Here is a 14,704-nt window from a genome sequence, read left to right on the forward strand (position 1 = left end):
AAGCGACGAGCGCGCTTTCCTATTTGCTGTCGAGGGTGGAGCTTATGGTGAAAGCCCCTCCCGTGCCATCCTCCTTGATGGACACCCTCTTGGTCTCTGGTGGTGCAGCTCTGGATTTCTTGCTCTTTCCAGCAGAGCTCTCGGGAACTTCCTCGATGGTAGCACAACACTCCGAAGAGGTGCGCTTGCTGGAGTGGGTGCGAGAGGTCTTGCCGGTCTTCTTCTTCCCTCTCGGGGCCTCAACGGTAGGAGCAAGTGCCTTGGCGGCAGCTGCTGCAACTGCTTCTCGATAGAGTTGGTCAGTGCAGATCAGCGCCTCCTTCTTGTCGGAGGGGACGGTGATGATGGTCATCGGCACAGGCATCTTTAGCATGTTGTAGGCGTAGTGCGCCGCCGCCATGAACTTGGCTAGTGCTGGGCGGCCGAGGATCCCATTGTAGGGCAAGGGGATCTCGACCACATCGAAGACGATCCTCTCCGTCCTGTAGTTCAACTCACTTCCAAACGTCACGAGCAATGTGACCTTCCCATTCGGCTGGCTCCTTCCCGGACTGACCCCTTGAAACGTACCTATTTCCTCGAGGTCTCCATCAGGAATTTGCAGCCTTTTGATCATAACAGGAGAGATCAAGTTCAGGCCGACCCCACCATCAACCAGCATCTTGTTCACCTTGAGGTTGCATATCGTTGGCGAGACCAACAATGGCAAACACCCGACCGCAGTTGTGCGGTCAGGGTGGTCCTCGGCGTCAAAGATGAGGGGTGTGCTGGACCACTTCAATGGCTTCTGAGCGTCAAACGATGGCTCTGCTGCTGTAATCTCACGCACCCACTGCTTAAGCTGGCGGCGAGAAGTGTGCAGCGAGGCGCCACCATCGATGCACATGGCCTCCATAACCTTCTGAAACTCTTGCTCGCCGGACTCGTCGTCCTCGTCATGATCATCGTCTTCCTGTTTCTTGTCATGACCCCGAGCGGGCCTCTCTTGCTGATTGTCCTTGCTGCGGCGACCTCCTTGGCCGCCACGATTCTTGCCGGATCCTTCGGCACCATCCCGACCCTTTTCCTTGTCCCGCCTCTCATAATCGGCTTTTTGCTTTTCAGCAAGCATCTCAACTTGTCGGCAGTTCTGGAGGTCGTGGCCCTTGGTGCGGTGGATCTTGCAGTACTGCTTGTCGGAGCCCCCTGGCTTGTCGACAGCCGCTAAGGCTCGGCAAGCGGCGCACCCAGCAATCTCCTTTCCGGGGTCGTCTGCCTTGGCCTTCTTGGCGGCGCTGGTGTCGTCGGATCCCTCGACAGAAAGCACGGTCTTGTCCTTGCATTTCCTGCTGCGACGCCGGCCCTTCTTTGTCGGGGCGGCGGTGTCTTCGTCGGTAGAGTCGGTTTCTGCACCGGCGTCTTCACTGGGGTACTTCCTTCCCTCTTCAGCCCGGGCGCATCTATCAGCCATAACGTAAAGTTCGGCCACGTCCTTGACCTTGTCCATTGCCAGCTCTTCACGCATCTTGCGGTTATGCACATTCTGATGGAATGTGCTGATCACGGCGGCAGGATGAACATCTGGGATGTTGTATTGCACTTGGCTGAACCTCTGTATGTACTTGCGCAGGTTTTCACCTTTCTTTTGGGGAATGATATGCAAATCACTCACCTGGCCATGAGCTTGGTGGCCTCCAGTGAAGGCACGAACGAACTCGTGGCACAAATCTGACCAAGAAGAAATGGAATCCGCCGGCAAGTGCATCAACCAGGACATGACATTGGGTTTCAGAGCCAACGGGAAGTAATTGGCAAGCACCTTGTCATCACGAGCTCCAGCGGCTTGCATCACGATGGTGTAGATGCTGAGGAACTCTGACGGGTGGGTCTTGCCGTTGTACTTCTCGTCGACGTCGGGCTTGAACATGCGGTGGGACGGCCACTAGAACAGCCGCAACCCATGGGTAAAGGCTGGGCAACCCACCTCGTAAGGTAGGCCGCCGGAGCCTCCCGATGTTGGGTGGTCTATAGCGGGCCCCGCCCGCCTGTCTGAGTGGTGGCGCGTATCGCGCCGGCGCTCGATGGTGGTTCGAGCGTCTTCGTGGGCTCGCTCCTGAAGAACCAGGCATTGGTCGCGGTGGGTCCATGGGTCGGACAACTCTATGGAAATGTCATCACAAGCGTCATCACGACGGACCGGCGTCCACGGTGGCTGGCGTGGAGTTGGAGAATGTACCATGGCCGCGGCGCCTCCGGCCCCTCCACCGCCGGCATGTAGTGGCTCGATGGAGCGCCGACCTGAGGGCCCTGCCGGCTGTGGCTCATCTTTGTTGGTGACGCCGACGAGGCTCCGGATAATGGCTCTCCACTCGTCGAGCATCTCCGCAGTGGGAGGGAAGTTGAGGAGCAGCCACGCGCGCGCCAAGGCCCAGCTCCGTCTCTGGATTTCGCGGCGTGTGGCCCGTCGCCTTGCGCACGAACGACGCCGCTCGCCAGGCTCTGACTGCCAGAGCGATGTTCGTGATCACGGGTCGCGCCTCGGGTTCTGTCTGCGACCGGCCCGTTGCTCGCCCGTACTGGTACAGGTCGTCTGGCTTCCAATGAACCGTCCGCCGTGGCCGCCTTATTCATGGGGGCCATGGCGACGAAGAACCGCTGGGCTAACTGCTAGACCAGATTCTCACAACTGTGTTTCCCCTACCTGGCGCGCCAAAGATGTTGGTGGGAACGACACCTATGGGATCACTGGGATCCCTTCTACGGTTGGCGGGCGCGGGGTCATGAGAAGAGCAGGTTTAGGAGCTAGCACACGGATCGTTTACCCAGGTTCGGGCCGCGAGGATGCGTAAAAACCTAGTCCTGTTTTGGTGGATGTATTGAGTGTTCTTGAGCTTTCTGAACTAGCTACGGTGGCTGTCCCATTCCAAAAAGGCGAATCCCTCTCCTGGTCGCCTCGGGCCTTCTTTTATAGGAAAAGGGGTTGCGACAGTGGCACACAGAAGGTGGAAAGGCCTACAGTGCGCGAGCTTATCGCACGGCATTACGGGACAAAACGCATTAAATGCGGTACATAGGTGTCCATTAGCTTTAATGGGGACGAGAATGAGGCACGTCCCATCCATCGCTGCTCCACCTCGCTTCGACACGCGCCCAGGCTAGCGATGCATGCAGTGCCATGTAGGCAGGGAAGCAGCTGAGGTGGCGCGGTGGTAGGGCCTTCATGAAGATCTGCATGATGCCACGCGGGTGCTTGCTGATTTGGCCTGGAAGCTGCATGTTGCCATGCAGGTGCCTGCCCAGCTAGTTGGGTTGGCAGCTACATGCGAACAGCGGTGGAGTGTTTGCTGGTGTGGGCCTGGCAGTGGCTCTGCTGATGCCCTCGACAAGGGTCTTACCGGTGGCCCGGCAAGGGTCTTGTTGTGGCGTTGCTGTCATCCCCGGGAAGGGTCTTGCCGGGGGTCTTGTGGATTTCCTCGGCTAGGATCCTGCCGAGGGTCGCCGTCTTCTGGTCCTCATCTGATCCTATGTGTTTATGATCTTGATAAAGATCTGCATGCCACCACGGAGGTGCCTCCTGAGCCCTGGTCCCAATGTAGTTGATTGGGTCGGAGCCTGTGGGCTCAAGGGTGGCTCGCTCTACTGGTGTTGGGCAAGTTGCCCCGGCAAGGCTCTTGCCGGGGCTGCGGGGGGGGCCGCCTCGGCAAGGATCTTGCCGAGGGAGTCCACCTTGCCCTCTTGCCCTCCTACGCTTCTGGTCTTGGCGTCACCTTGGTTGTCTTGTGCTTCGGCTTCTCTTCGGCTTCCCTCCCTTGCCCTGCTTAGTGTGGCCGTGGGCGTGGCTCCTACTGTCCGTGCAAAAGTAAAGGGGTAAAAAGGAGCGCCCCTACTTTTGTACACCGACACGAATCTTTTAGTTTCTTGTTTTATCACTAGTTTAGTCTATAAAAGAAAACTACAAAAAATGGAATTAAGGTTGCCTCATATGCTTCATCTTTTTAATGTCTTTCATGAAAATAAGGATTTCGATAATTGTGCCAAAGTGTTAGAAGAAGAATGTATTAAAATGTTTGGCACTAAATCTTTGGATGATGAGCATGATTGCAATGTTGTTAGTATGAATTCTTTGAATAACCATGATGCTAATGATATGCAAAGCCACAAGCTTGGGGATGCTATGTTTAATGAAGATGATATTTTGAGTCTCCCAAGTTTTGATGAGCAAATTTATTATAATGATAGCATGCCTCCTATTTATGATGGTTATATTTATGAAAGTGGAATTGGAGAGGTCATGACTTTATTTAGTAATGATTCCACTATCTTGGAAGAGGTTTCAATTGATTATGATGAGAACAAAGCTGCTACTTATGATAATTATTGTGATGATACTTATGCTATAAAAAGTAGAGATGATTATATTTATAAAACTTTTTATGATTATGATTACCCTTTTTCTGAACATTACTCTTTTAATGTGGAAACAATTTATAACATTCGAGTTTCTTATGATACTCCCACTATTCCGAATGAGAAGAATTTTGCTTATGTGGTGTCGGGTGGTAGGTGCGACATATGCCAACGGGTGGCTTATCATTGTGGGAGCCAATAAGACGTCGCCGGTGCCTGGAAGCGGGATGAGGCGAAGACATGCACGCCGGTGAATCTTACCCAGCTTCGGGGCTTTCCATGGAGATAACACCCCTACTGCTGCTCTGCGGGGTCTCCGCATGATCACTAGATGAACAAGTAGCTACACGATGCTCCGTGAGCTATTTGGCGAGAGGAGGAAGAAGGGCACTGCTCGCTCTCTTCTCCTCCCTATGTGGTGTCTAAAACTAGCAGGGATTAACCCTTTGCATGGATGTCCCGAGGGGTTTATATAGGCCTACACCCCGGGGATACAATGGTAATCCGGCTGGGCGCGGGGCCCAGTAGTCTGTGTCTACACTCGCCGGCTTCTGCGCCGGCTACTGGGGCCCGCCGGCTGGTGGGTCCTGCCAGCTGCCGGCTCCTTGGTCGACAGGCAGGCCCCACTGTCCAAGGCCTTGTCGGCGGCTAGTTACTGTTGTTCAATCTTGGTGACGAGGGCTTCGCCGATGTGGGCGTGGCTACAGTGCCGCCGTCCGGCGGGTGATCGCTGTAGCCTCACCGCGTCTTGTCTCCTTAATGGGGCGTCTCCTTCGAGGGAGGTGGCAAGCCGGCTGTGGGGAGCCGGCTCTGTCTTGGGCCGACTGGGGGAGGCCTGGCCGCCTTCGGGTGTCTCTCAGCCCGAAGGGGCCCACCGCCCGTGGGCCGCGCTGGCAGCCCGTCGTGGATGACATCAGGGTCAACGTGGCAACAGTGTCACGCCGGACGGGTCATGGCCACCCGTACGGCACACTGTCCCAGGCGTGCTCCGGGATTCGGGGGTGGCAGGCTTTACTGTAGCCACGCCCCGTCACATCGCCATTATGTGGATGCAGACTTTGAGGGTACGATCTTGACCGCTTTGTGGGAGCCGGCTTCTTGGAGTCGGCCTTCTCGCGGTCGGCTTCTCGAAGCCGGCCCTCCCGCGGCTTTCTTCATGAGGGCTAAAGTCGGATTGCCTTCCGATAGCTGGCCTGGGAGACAGCCGGCAAGGGTAAGGCGGCCCCATGTCTTGGATTCTTGAAGGCCGGATCGACTCGTAATTTTTTCAGAAGGGCCAGGGGGAGCCGGCTAGGCTACCCATGGTTATTTACTCCGACAGTAGTCCCCGAAGCTGATCGAGCTTCGAGGCCGACAAAAGGACAAAAAGCTCGGTCAGCTTCCTATCGTGAGGGGCCGGCTATGCTTGTGCGCGTCGTCTTCGGGAAGCCCCGTTTCTCGTTGGCGGGAACGCGGGTCGGCCTGCGAGCTGACCGCACGCCATCCCGCGGGCCACGTGGCAAGGAGATCCTGCCAGTGCACGCGCCCGACGGGACGCTGCCGCAGGCCCGGGCCCGCCACTCCTAGGCCTCGGCCCGAGCGCGGATCTTCTGCGGCCCACGCGGACCGCTTGCCTTCCCGCGGCGGTTTTATTAAGCCATCAGGGCGCAATAATTGCGGGACGTGGGGGAGTGGGCGCAGTTGATCCCCACGTTCCCCCACGCCACGCCTCCTCGGCTCTGTCGCGCAGGTCTATAAGTAGGGGGAAGAGGGGGAGCGGCAGAGGCTCGCACGCTCTCCCTCGCTCCGCCCCTTCTCGCCTTCCTTCTTCTTCTTTCCGCCGCCGCAGCAACCCTTTGCCGCGCCATTCCGCCGTCGGACCTCTCAGTTCATTTGGTCCCGCCGTAGCGGGGTCGTGTGCGTCTCCGTTGTCGCATCGTCTTGCTCCTCGCCGTGTCCCTCCCATGGCGCTGTCGAGCTCGTGGGATGGCTCCAACGTCCACGAGGACCACGTCGAGTTCCTCCGCCGGACGCGGCGCCTGCCGGGCGAGAACTTCGTGCGGGTTCGTCAAGCGCCGGCGAGGGAGATTTTGCCGGCACTGGAGGAGGGCGAGCGGGTGATCTTCTGCTCGCACTGCCTGCGCGGCTTCGGCCTCCCGGCGAGCGGATTCCTTCGAGCCTTCCTTGAATTCTACCACGTCCAGCCGCATCACCTCACGCCCAACGCGGTGATGCTGCTGTCGGCTTTCGTCACCCTGTGCGAGGGCTTTCTTGGGGTTCTCCCCATGCTCGAGCTCTGGGGGGAATTCTTCCAGAGCAAGCTCGGCACCGTCGTCGCGGGCGTGCCCGCCCCCTGCGGAGCCTTCATTGCCATGAGGCGGGCGAGCGAGAACAATCCGTTCCCGCCCATCCCGCTGATCTAGTCGGTGAAGCTCTGGCAGAAGTCCTACTTTTACGTGAGGAAAGTTGCCCCGCAAGGCGACTACGTCAACCTGCCGGCTTACGTAGCCGGCCCGCCGGCTGGGAGGCAACCTTTGTGGAGCTACTGGGCCAGGTCGTTGTCCCAGGCCGGGAACGCAGCCGTCTCCCGGCTTCGGGTGATGATCCAGTCGGAGGGCCTAACCGGAGCCGACTTGGTGGCCGCCTTCGTGGAGTGCCGGGTACTTCCGCTCCAAGGCCGGCCTCACATGATTTGCCAGATGAGCGGCCGCTTTGACCCGTGCCGGCTGAGCACCAGGGAGATGCCTCATGCAGAGGTGTCTTACATGGTGAACTACATCTCCAACTGCAAGCTCGCCGAGGATTGGCGATACGGCAAGGAGCCGTATTCCTGCGCCAACCCTCCGCCTGCCGTAAGTTTTTTCTTCTTTTCTTCCTTTTTGTAGCTGGCCTCATGATAGCCGACCTCTGATCAGTTGGTTTGCCTTTAGCAGAACCCTCTTCTTCCGCCGACAGCCGGGGACGCAGGGGTAGAGCGCCAACTCCTCCCCGACCGCACGGTGGACGACGCCGACGATCCGGACCTGGGAGCGGCTGCCATGGAAGACGCCATCGTGGGGGAAGGCGACGAGGCCGGAGGCGCGGGGCTCGGGGCCGGCCTCGAGGACTGGCCAGACAACGACGAGGTCGAAGCCGCCCCGCACCACCAGCCGGCGCTTGATCATCAAGGCACGGGCCCGTCTGCCGCGCCGGCTGCCCGTGGCGGCACGCAGAAGCGCCGAGCCGCGTCGACCTTCTTCGGCAGCCGGCCGAAGAAATCCAAGGCTTCTACGGCGGCGACCAAGCGGGATGAGGCGGCCGTGAAGGCGGCCCGCTTTCGCAAGGTGGTGAAACAGCCGCAGGCGATCTTGACGTAAGTCGTCGAATGTCTTGCATATATTTTTTTGTTGTCTTTTTCGACCGAAGCTCTTCTAAACCTTTCTTTATTCGCCGGATAGGGCACCGCTTTCCCTTGAGCGGGGTCCCGGCGGCTCTGTAGTCGGGCCGACTGGAGGGTCTTCGGGCTCCCGTCGCGTGGATCCCCGCGCCTACCTTAGGGAGGCCACGGAGTGGAACGCATGGGAGGCGCGAGAGGAGCGGGAGGCGGCGGAGCGAAGGACCGCCCAGGCGACAAAGGAGCAGGCCGACGCGGCGGCCAACGCCCGGGCGGAGGCGGCAGCCGCGGAGACGGAGGCGGAGGCCTCGCACAACCAGCCTCCGTTGCTCGTCGTTCCCCTCCGCGCCGTGGCCCCCGACATTCCCGTGCCCCTGTCGGAGGAGGTCGACCAAGGCCCGCCGGTGATGGAGAGGAGGGAGGACCACGTGATCTTTGTGGAGGGGGCGCCACAGACGACCAGAAGCTCGTCGAGGGTAGTCGGCTCGTCGCAGAGGAGCTTGTGCTTGAGGACGGTGCCTTCTCGGCACCCGGCAGTGAAGTATTCTATGGCTTGCACCTCGTGAACCCCTTGGTAGAAGTTGCGGAGCTCGGCCCAACGCGTGAGGTAGTCGCGAGTACACTCGGCGGGGCCTTGTACGCACAAGGAGAGCTGTCTGGGCTTGGGAGCCCACTTGTAGGTGCTAGTGAAGTTGCGGACGAAGGCTTCTGTGAAATCTAGCTAGCTGTTGATGCTGTATGGCTTGAGGATGTTGAGCCAGGTCCACGCCGTGCCTTGCAGCATGAGGGGCACGTACTTCACGGCAACGCGCCTGTTGTCGTTTGCTATGCTAACTACCGTGGAGTAGTCGATTAACCAATCTTCCGGCTTCACAGAGTCGTTGTACTTGGGCGTGTCTCTTGGGAGCAAGAACCCTTTGGGGAAAGGCTTGTTGCGGATGCGGGGGCCGAAGCAAGGCGGGCCGACATCGTCTTCTTCTTCCAGTGCGAGGGATCGCGCCAGGCGGTCGATCCAATGGCGGGCGTCGTTCTCGTCGACTCCTTTGCGGCGACCTAGCCGGCCGCTGAGAGTCAGATGCGCAACAGGCGGTGGGGTGGGGTATCTCTCTCCAGGGGCCGAGGCGGAGGCGGGTTGCCCCGCCACTCCACGGCCCCGGGGTGGCCTTCTGCGTCTCGCTCGATGGAGATTCGGGTTCGGCTTCGGCTGGCAGCCGGCTCTTTCTCGCGCCGCGCGCGGGTTTTACCCGTAGTCGGCGTCCGGGACGTCGCGCCGTGATCTCGGCGCGGGGGAGGGCTTTCCGCGCGGGCGTCGGCTTCGTGCCGCTGCGCGGCTGCATCGATTAGCTGCTGGATGCGTCGGGTCATGTGGGGGAGTTCTTCGGCCCCCAGTCCGTCTAGCTCTTCTACGGCCGCCTGGGCGGCGCGAAGGTTCTCGAGTGGAGTGGCATAGACTGGGCGGTCGACTCCTAACGTGTCGGCGACGAAAGCGCCGCGCTGTCTGACAGCGTCGGCCCGGCTGGGCCCGCCTGGGGGCGGCATGCCAAAGGCACCACGGTCGGCCTCGCGTCGGTGGGCCTCAGCGAGGCGTCTCATGGAAACCAACTTCCGGCCCTCCGCAAGGAGGGCGAGGCGGCGAGCCTCCAGTGCTTCAGCGTCGGCATTGGCCGGGAGGGGGATGGACAAGTCGTGGATCTCCGTGTGCGGGGCGTCGCGGGCGCTCTCGTCAGAAGCGCCGCCGTGGCCGATGACCATCACCTTGGTGGTGACAGCGTCGCCGCCATCGGCCCGGGGAAGCGGGTCGTTGTAGATCGTGATGTCGGTGGGGAAAGTGTCGAGTGAGGCCGTGTCGGAGTTGACAGGCATCGGATCGGTGGAGCCAACCGACTCCAAGTCCACAGCAGGCTCGCCGGACACGTGGAGCTGGCCGAGGAGGTTGACGAGGTGGTCGGCGCCCGTGTCAGAGGCGAGCTCGTCGGAGATGAGGGTCTTGTCAAGGAGATCTGCGAGGCCGCTCGCTGCGCAGACGTTGGTGAGGCTTTGCAGCGTGTCGTGGAAAGCGCCGTCGAGCGTGCCGGGCTGGCTACGCTCGCGGGGGAGGAAGAGGGTTCCCGTCCAGAACAGGTCTCCGGACGACGGTGCACCTGGCTCCATGGTGGGCGCCAAATGTCGGGTGGTAGGTGCGACATATGCCAACGGGTGGCTTATCATTGTGGGAGCCAATAAGACGTCGTCGGTGCCTGGAAGCGGGATGAGGCGAAGACATGCACGCCGGCGAATCTTACCCAGCTTCGGGGCTCTCCGTGGAGATAACACCCCTACTGCTGCTCTGCGGGGTCTCCGCATGATCACTAGATGAACAAGTAGCTACACGATGCTTCGTGAGCTGTTTGGCGAGAGGAGGAAGAAGGGCACTGATGGCTCTCTTCTCCTCCCTATGTGGTGTCTAAAACTAGCAGGGATCAACCCTTTGCATGGGTGTCCCGGGGGGTTTATATAGGCCTAACCCCCGGGGATACAATGGTAATCCGGCTGGGCGCGGGGCCCAGCCATCTGTGTCTACACTCGTCGGCTTCTGCGCCGGCTGCTGGGGCCCGCCGGCTGGTGGGTCCCGCCAGCTGCCGGCTCCTTGGTCGACAGGCAGGCCCCATTGTCCAGGGCCTTGTCGGCGGCTGGTTACTGTTGCTCAATCTTGGTGACAAGGGCTTCGCCGAGGTGGGCATGGCTACAGTGCCGCCGTCCGGTGGGTGATCGCTGTAGCCTCACCGCGTCTTGTCTCCTTAATGGGGCATCTCCTTCGAGGGAGGTGGCAAGCCGGCTGTGGGGAGCCGGCTCTGTCTTGGGCCGACTGGGGGAGGCCTGGCCGCCTTCGGGTGTCTCTCTACCCGAAGGGGCCCACCGCCCATGGGCCACGCTGGCAGCCCGTCGTGGATGACATCAGGGTCAACGTGGCAACAGTGTCGCGCCGGACGGGTCATGGACACCCGTATGGCACACTGTGCCAGGCATGCTCCGGGATTCGGGGGTGGCAGGCTTTACTGTAGCCACGCCCTGTCACATCGCCGTTATGTGGATGCAGACTTTGAGGGTACGATCTTGACCGCTTTGTGGGAGCCGGCTTCTTGGAGTCGGCCTTCTCGCGGCCGGCTTCTCGAAGCCGGCCCTCCCGCGGCTTTCTTCATGAGGGCTAAAGTCGGGTTGCCTTCCGATAGCTGGCCTGGGAGACAGCCGGCAAGGGGAAGGCGGCCCCATGTCTTGGATTCTTGAAGGCCGGATCGGCTCGTAATTTTTTCAGAAGGGCCAGGGGGAGCCGGCTAGGCTACCCATGGTTATTTACTCCGACATGTGGAGAATAGTAAATTTTCTATGCTTGTAGATCATGAAAAGAATGCTTTATGTGATGGTTATATTGTTGAATTCATTCATGATGCTACTGAAAATTATTATGAGGGAGGAACATATGCTTGTAGGAATTGCAATAATATCAAGTTTCCTCTCTATGTGCTTAAAGTTTTGAAGTTATGCTTGTTTTGCCCTCCTATGCTAGTTGATTATTGTTCCCAGAAGTTGTATGCTCACAAAATCCCTATGCATAGAAAGTGGGTTAGACTTAAATGTGCTTGTCATATGCTTCCCGATGCTCCCGTTATGTTTCAATTCTTATCTTTTATGTGAGCATCATTGAAATCATCATGCCTAGCAAGGGGCGTTAAACGATAGCGCTTGTTGGGAGCCGACCCAATTTTATTTTTGTTATTTGCTTTTTGCTCCTGTTTAGTAATAAATAATTCATCTAGCCTCTCTTATGATTGAGTTTTTATATTTTAATTAGTGTTTGTGCCAAGTAGAACCTTTGGGAAGACTTGGGGAAAGTCTTTGCGATCTTGCTGTAGAAAAACAGAAACTTTAGCGCTCACGAGATTTGCTGCTATGTTTTACTGGAGAGTGCTACTTAGTTGATTCTTCTTGCATATGATTAATAGATAAATTCCTCACGTCTGGAAATTTATTTTAGAAACTTTTGGGATTCCAGAAGTATACGTTTGATCCAGATTACTATAGACTGTTCTGTTTTTGACAGATTCTGTTTTCTATGTGTTGTTTGCTTATTTTGATGAATCTATGAGTAGTATCGGAGGGTATGAATGATACATGAGTTGGAATACAGTAGATATTACACCAATATGAATTTAGAATGAGTTCACAACAGTACCTAAGTGGTGATTTATTTTCTTATACTAACAGAGCTTACAAGTTTTCTGTTAAGTTTTGTGTTGTGAAGTTTTCAAGTTTTGGGTAAAGATTCGATGGACCATGGAATAAGGAGTGGAAAGGGCCTAAGCTTGGGGATGCCCAAGGCACCCCAAGGTAATATTAAAGGACAACCAAAAGCCTAAGCTTGGGGATGCCTCGGAAGGCATCCCCTCTTTCGTCTTCATTCATCGGTAACTTTACTTGGAGCTATATTTTTATTCACCACATGATATGTGTTTTGCTTGGAGAGTAATTTTATTTTATTTTGTTTTTCTTGCTGTTTGAATAAAATACCAAGATCTGAAATTCTTAAATGTTAGAGAGTCTTCATATAGTTACATAATTATTCGAATACTCATTGATCTTCACTTATATCTTTTGGAGTAGTTTGTCATTTCCTCTAGTGCTTCACTTATGTCCTTTTAGAGCACGGCGGTGGTTTTATTTTGAAGAAATAGATGAACACTCATACTTCACTCATAATATTTTGAGAGTCTTTAGAACAGCATGGTAGTTTTCTTTGGTTATGAAACTAGTCCTAATATGATGGGCATCCAAGATGGGTATAATAAAAACTTTCATAGAAAGTGCATTGAATACTATGAGAAGTTTGATACTTGATGATTGTTTTGAGATATGAAGATGGTGTCGGAGTATATAGCCATGGGTAGCCTAGCCGGCTTCCCCTGGCACTTCTGCAAAAGTTACGAGCCCGCCCGGCTCTCAAGAATCCAAGACATGGGGCCACCTTCCCCCCGCCGGCTGCGATCCGGGCCGGCTTTGGGAAGGCGGTCCGACTTTAACCTTCATGAGAGGGCCGACTCCAAGAAGCCGGCTACGAGAAGGCCGCCTCCTTCGAGCCGGCTCCCCATAAAGTAGTCAAGACCGTACCCACAAAGTTCGCGCCCACCTAACGGCGGTGCGACGGGGCGTGGCTACAGAAGAGCCTGCCACCCCCGAATCCCGGGGCACGCCTGGCACAGTGCGCCGTACGAGGTAGGCGTGACCCGTCCGGCGCAGCACTATCGCCATGTTGACCCTGGCGTCACCCACGCCGGGCCGCCAGCGTGGCCCACAGGCGGTGGGCCCCTTAGAGCAGAGAGACGGCCGAAGGCGGCCACGCTTCCAACCAGCCGGCCCAAGACGGAGCCGGCTCCCCGCAGCCGGCCCACCGCTTCCCTCGAAGAGGACGCCCCATTAAGGAGACAAGACGCGGTAAGGCTACAGCGATCGTCCGACAGGCGGCGGTACTGTAGCCGCTCTTACCACGATGAAGCTCACGTCAACAATATGAAGCCATAGTGACCCAGGAGTTGGCAGCCGGCGGGACCCACCAGTCGGCGGGCCCCAGCAGCCGGCGCAGAAGCCGGTGAGCGCAGTCACAGACGGCTGGGCCCCGCGCCCAGCCGGATTACCGTTGTACCCCCGGGGGGTAGGCCTATATAAACCCCCCGGGGCACCCATGCAAAGGGTTCGACCCCCTGCTAGTTCTAGACACCATACGAGGAGAAGAAGCAGGCTAGCCGTGCCCTTTCTTCCTCCTCCCCCCCAAAGCAGCTCAAGGAGCGTTGTGTAGCTACTTGATTCATCGAGTGAGCATGCGGAGACCCCGCAGAGCAGCAGTAGGGGTGTTATCTCCTCGGAGAGCCCCGAAGCTGGGTAAGATCCGCCGGCGTGCATGTCTTCGCCTCATCCCGCTTCCAGGCACCGGCGACGTCTTACTGGTTCCCACAAAGATAAGCCACCCGTTGGCATATGTCGCACCTACCACCCGACATTTGGCGCCCACCATGGGGCCAGGCGCACCGTCGTCCGGAGACCTGTTCTGGACGGGAACCCTCTTCCTCCCCAGCGAGCGTAGCCAGCCCGGCATGCCCGATGGCGCTTGCCACGACGCGCTGCAAGGCGTCACCAGCATCTGCGCGGCAAGCGGCCTCGCCGATCTCCCCGATGAGACCTTCATCCCCAACGAGCTCGCCTCTGATGCGGGCACTGACCGCCTCGCCAACCTTCTCGGCCAGCTCCATGTCTCCAGCGAGCCCGCTGCGGACCTGGAGTCGGTTGGTTCCACCGACCCGATGCCTGTCGACTCCGACACGGCCTCCTACGACGCCTTCCCCACCAAAGTCGCGATCTACAACGACCCGCTTCCTCGAGCCGACGGCCACGATGCTGCTGCTGCCGAAGTGATGGTTGTCGGCCACGGCGACCCGGCCGACGAGAGCGCCCGCGACGCCTCGCGCGCAGCGGCCCACGACTTGTCCGCGCCTCTCCCGGCCGACGCCGACGACGAAGCCCTGGAAGCACGCCGCCTCGCCCTCCTCGCAGAGGGCCGGAGGCTGGCCTCCGTAAGACGCCTCACTGACGCCTACCGGCGCGAGGCTGACCACGCCGCCTTCGGCACGCCGGCCCCGGGCGGGCCGAGCCGGGCCGGCCTTGTCAAGCAACGCGGCACCGGCATCGCCGACACACTGGGAGTCGACCGCCCGGTCTATGCCACTCCGCTCGAGAACTTGCGTGCCGCCCAGGCGGCCGTAGACGAGCTGGACGGCCTGGAGGCAGAAGACCTTCCCCACATGACCCGGCGCATCCAGCAGTTGATTGACGCCGCCACGCAGCGGCACGAAGCCGACGCTCGCGCGGAAAGCCTTCCCCCGCGCCGAGAGCACGGCGCGACGTCCCGGACACCGACTACGAGCGATACCCGCGCGCGAC

The sequence above is a fragment of the Triticum urartu genome, chromosome 7A (genome assembly GCF_056163025.1).
Source record: "Triticum urartu cultivar PI428250 chromosome 7A, HENAU_Tu73, whole genome shotgun sequence".
In the NCBI taxonomy this organism is placed as follows: domain Eukaryota; kingdom Viridiplantae; phylum Streptophyta; class Magnoliopsida; order Poales; family Poaceae; genus Triticum; species Triticum urartu.